General features: G+C 42.3%; 3 non-coding genes across 3 annotated transcripts in view; all 3 read left to right on the top strand.

The window, feature by feature from the left end:
- Positions 1–384: 384 nt before the first annotated feature.
- LOC149092582 (small subunit ribosomal RNA) lies at positions 385–2,554 on the top strand. The gene has a single exon (XR_016200780.1). It is a non-coding gene; the product is annotated as a small subunit ribosomal RNA (ribosomal RNA).
- Positions 2,555–3,041: 487 nt separating this feature from the next.
- On the top strand, positions 3,042–3,196 carry LOC149092581 (5.8S ribosomal RNA). Its single transcript, XR_016200757.1, has one exon. It is a non-coding gene; the product is annotated as a 5.8S ribosomal RNA (ribosomal RNA).
- A 476-nt stretch (positions 3,197–3,672) lies between these two features.
- Positions 3,673–5,000, top strand: part of LOC149092580 (large subunit ribosomal RNA) — a 4,168-nt gene continuing 2,840 nt past the window's right edge. The window contains exon 1 of the ribosomal RNA XR_016200731.1: positions 3,673–5,000. This exon is cut by the window's right edge and continues 2,840 nt beyond it. This is a non-coding gene — a ribosomal RNA (large subunit ribosomal RNA).

Below are 5,000 nucleotides of genomic sequence, written 5' to 3'. Positions count from 1 at the left end.
GCTTTAATGCTATCAGACTTCATATCTTGCATATATGTTCAAACTAGTCACTCAACAGAGTGAGCAGTATTAGTATTGAGCTCTGCTTGTGCAAAGCAGACCGCAGATTGATCCAAGAAATTGGTATCAAGCGGTTATAATACTATGCTGTTTAGTTGACTTGCAAACGTACCCAGCAATGGTTACTCCTGCTAGATGTGCTTGCACATTTTAGTGGAAGAAGATGGATTCTAAAGAGTTTTCTGCAGAATCATCTTAATGCACGACATAAATCTCGATACCTCGTTAAAGTTAACATCCACTTGCTGGTTGTTAGCTGAGGATATCGTATTTATAGCTGCAAAAACAACTTGTTTAGCATTTTACTTTGCTAAAACATCAAGTTACCTGGTTGATCCTGCCAGTAGTCATATGCTTGTCTCAAAGATTAAGCCATGCATGTCTAAGTACATACTGTTTATAAAGTGAAACCGCGAATGGCTCATTAAATCAGTTACGGTTCCTCGGATATTCTTTTTTACATGGATAACTGTGGTAATTCTAGAGCTAATACATGAACAAGTGTTCCAACCTCAGCTTGCTGACGGAAGGATCGCATTTATTAGTACAAGACCAATGATTCTTATTCACCTAGAACCCTGTTCAGTGATTTCGGTCGCTGTCTAAGGACTAGCAGTGGGGATCTTAGCAACTTCGGTTGCATTTCTTGTGATGACTCTGAATAACTGAGCAAATCGTATGGCCTCTGAGCCGACGATGTATCCCTCAAGCAACTGCCTTATCAACTGTCGATGGTAGGTTATGCGCCTACCATGGTTGTAACGGGTAACGGGGAATTAGGGTTCGATTCCGGAGAGGGAGCCTGAGAAACGGCTACCACATCTAAGGAAGGCAGCAGGCGCGCAAATTACACAATCCCAGTACGGGGATGTAGTGACGAAAAATAACAATACGGGACTCTATTGAGGCCCCGTAATTGGAATGAGTACAATTTAAATCCTTTAACGAGGATCTATTGGAGGGCAAGTCTGGTGCCAGCAGCCGCGGTAATTCCAGCTCCAATAGCGTATATTAAAGTTGCTGCGGTTAAAAAGCTCGTAGTTGGATTTCAGTCGAACCTATGGGGTCCACTGATTAAAGGGTTAGATGGTGATGTTAGGTTTCTTGCTTGTGTCTACGGATGCTTGCTTGAACCTTCATTCCTCTTTCCTGGTGGTTACATTCATAGTGTTTAGACAGAAAATTGCTCGATATTTGCTATCAATGCTCTTTACCGAGTGTTGATTCAAGCGATCGAGACTTTTACCTTGAAAAAATCAGAGTGCTCAAAGCAGGCGTCCAAAACCTCGAAAGAGGTGCCTAAAAACGGTATGGTCAACCATCTATATGATGCGTACCACTACCTTAACTTGAATGATCTTGCATGGAATAATGGAATAGGACCTTGGTTCTATTTTGTTGGTCTTAAGAATCCAAGGTAATGATTAAGAGGGACAGACGGGGGCATTTGTATTGCGGCGCTAGAGGTGAAATTCTTGGACCGTCGCAAGACAAACTACAGCGAAAGCATTTGCCAAGAATGTTTTCATTAATCAAGAACGAAAGTTAGAGGTTCGAAGGCGATCAGATACCGCCCTAGTTCTAACCATAAACGATGCCAACCAGCGATCATTCTGAGTAACTAATTTCATGACTCGAATGGAAGCTTCCGGGAAACCAAAGTTTTTGGGTTCCGGGGGAAGTATGGTTGCAAAGCTGAAACTTAAAGGAATTGACGGAAGGGCACCACCAGGAGTGGAGCTTGCGGCTTAATTTGACTCAACACGGGAAAACTCACCCGGCCCGGACACTGAGAGGATTGACAGATTGAGAGCTCTTTCTTGATTCAGTGGGTGGTGGTGCATGGCCGTTCTTAGTTGGTGGAGTGATTTGTCTGGTTAATTCCGATAACGAACGAGACTCTAGCCTACTAAATAGACTTGCAGTTTACACTGCAGTACTCCCCCTTAGTCAACCTGTGGGTGGTAGTATCTCTTGATGGTTTCGGCTGTTGAGGGCTCTGCTGCTATTAGCCTACAGAATTGGCTAGGGTAAGGATGCTGTAGCACTGTAAGGACTTCTTAGAGGGACAAGCGGCGCTCGCAGCCGCACGAAACAGAGCAATAACAGGTCTGTGATGCCCTTAGATGTCCGGGGCCGCACGCGTGCTACACTGAAGTGGTCATCGTGCATACTGTTTCCTGCTCCGAAAGGAGTGGGTAACCGCTTGAACCCATTTCGTGATGGGGATTGGGCATTGTAATTATTGCCCATGAACGAGGAATTCCCAGTAAGCGTGAGTCATTAGCTTGCGTTGATTACGTCCCTGCCCTTTGTACACACCGCCCGTCGCTACTACCGATTGAATGATTTAGTGAGGACTTCGGACTGGTCAATCCAGACCATTGGGAAACTAGTGGTCGGATTGTGCTGGAAAGATGTTCAAACTTGATCATTTAGAGGAAGTAAAAGTCGTAACAAGGTTTCCGTAGGTGAACCTGCGGAAGGATCATTAACGTATTACCCTCTTATTATAAGAGAAATACAACCTTCAAACAATCAAACACTCTGCATAGTGATATTGTAGATGCTAATATGGTGAATGCAATTGAATTGTATTTGCATTAGAGTCGCAATTGTGAATGTTTATTGCAAACATTTAGCCATTGCAACATGATTCTAATTTGCATTACATTCGTTCATTCATACATCCATCTTTCATTATCCAATGCAACAAAGAGTGAGGGTTATCTAACGATAGCCATAATTTCTTTTGCAAAACAATTGTAGTTTATAATGAAAAGCCTGTCTTGCTACATACTTGGTACCTGATCAAGTCTTCAGCTTATGCTGACGGCAAGGTTTAAAGAAGGAAGTTTTACACTTCTTCGCCTAACTAAGTAAAGACAATTATGGTTTTTATAAACTGCATACAATTGTTTTCAAACCCTCTCAATGCAGATTTAGGATACTTATTAAAAGTCCCACGGTGGCAAAGATACATCTTCAAGCGGTGGATCACTCGAATTACCAATCGATGAAGAACGTAGCTAGCTACGATAATCGGTGCGAATTGCAGGACACGCCGAGCACTTGAGCTTCCAACGCACATTGCGGCTTTCGGGTCTTTTCCGAGGTCACATCTGTCTGAGAGTTGAGATGTAAAATAATCAACAAAACACTTGCATACTACCATATATGCATTGTTTTGAGAGGATTGTATATTTATATGCATGAATCTTGATGTTTTATTCCTTTTCTTAATTGCAATTCGTTGCAATTTAGTAAGGAGAATCTCAAATCTACTTGTTTCACATGATAAATTTTGTGTACAATGCATATTTCATCTCTGCAAGCAGTATATATGAATAGATACTAGCATGAGATTCTAAGGTTAGTCGCCTATCTGACGACGCTAAAGTCGTATTGCAGATAACTATGGTGATCAACTAACCTGTTAACTGATGAATCTTCTTGCACTTGTATAAATCGTACAAATAGTAGCTATTTCATTCTGTTAAAGCAGACCTAAGAAGTAATGCAAAGGCAAAATTTGTGCAAACATTAAAGTAGATTTACGTTGCTTGCTTGCAAACAACACAAATAAACATTAATCAACTTAATCAATATTTTTGATCTCAGATCAGGTGAGGTTACCCGCCGAATTTAAGCATATAATTCAGCGGAGGAAAAGAAATCAAATGAGATTCCCTGAGTAACGGCGAGTGAAAAGGGATGAGTCCGGCGCAAAGGTTTTCCATTGAAAGGTGGAAAGCGGTGCTGCGTAATGGCTAGAGTCACGATTATTTCAACTAAATCTGCAAGTCCCTCTGACAAGGGCCCTCTTCCCAGAGACGGTTCTAGGCCGGTGGCAGATCTTGGTTAATGGAATATCGATTACTGGCTTTAGTCGCGGATAGAGTCAGATTGCTTGAGAGTGCAATCCAAATTAGGAGGTAAACTCCTCCTAAGACTAAATACGATGGTAATATCGATAGCAAACAAGTACCGTGAGGGAAAGTTGCAAAGTACTTTGAAGAGAGAGTTCAAAAGGACGTGAAACCGCTTGTAGAGAAACGGATAGAACCACGAAGTGTAGCTGAGAGGAGAACTCAGCTCCTCTTGTGTATTGTTGCCTTTTTCTATTCAGTGCTAAGAATGCTTTACAGCGTTCCAAGATCAGTAGGTTAAGGGGTAACTTTTAGCCTGCCCTTGGATCTTGGTATTGATAGGAGGAGTGCAATATGTGCATGAGGAGTGCATTTTCTCAACTCTCGTGCTCAAACCACGACCAATGTGAAGGAGAGTGCAAAACTCTTGTTCAAGTGATAACAGCAAGGTGTACTAAACACACACCTAATCAGCATTTAGTTTTCACAGCTACTAATATTCCTTGCGTTGTTAGACTTAGCCTGTGAGCTAGTGTTGGCAACTGTTACCACAGTCACATTGGAGATGAATCTCTGCTTATGCAGGGTCAACAATGCTTGTCATCTGCTCTGACGAATCCGACTAGTCTTTCGTTGATGATGTCTGTTTCTTCACCTGGTGTTGAAACAACTCATGGATTGGCTGGCTTTTGGTGGTTTGTTGGTAAAAGTGGCAAGCTTACGTTAACCTAGTGATTCTGTGGTCAGTAGATCGGTACTCTATCCGACCCGTCTTGAAACACGGACCAAGGAGTCTAACATGTATGCAAGCTGATCAGTCTTGTTTAGGCTTGAAAGGCGAATTGAAAGAAATTGATATGATGTATGCTTGTAAGAGTATACCGCAATATCAGCCCGTGATATATCCACTTTACCGAGATTTTCGCGGAGCACTAGTATATATGTTAGTACCCGAAAGATGGTGAACTAAGCCCGGACAAGATGAAGCCAGAGGAAACTCTGGTGGAGGTCTGTAGCGATTCTGACGTGCAAATCGATCGTCAGATCCGGGTTTAGGGGCGAAAGACTAAT

This window comes from Tetranychus urticae, unplaced genomic scaffold (assembly GCF_039701765.1).
Source record: "Tetranychus urticae isolate SD_2017Ah unplaced genomic scaffold, NJAU_TeUrti_SD_1.0 Scaffold_7, whole genome shotgun sequence".
NCBI classification, from domain to species: Eukaryota; Metazoa; Arthropoda; class Arachnida; order Trombidiformes; family Tetranychidae; genus Tetranychus; species Tetranychus urticae.
This window is presented reverse-complemented; position numbering and strand designations above follow the sequence as displayed.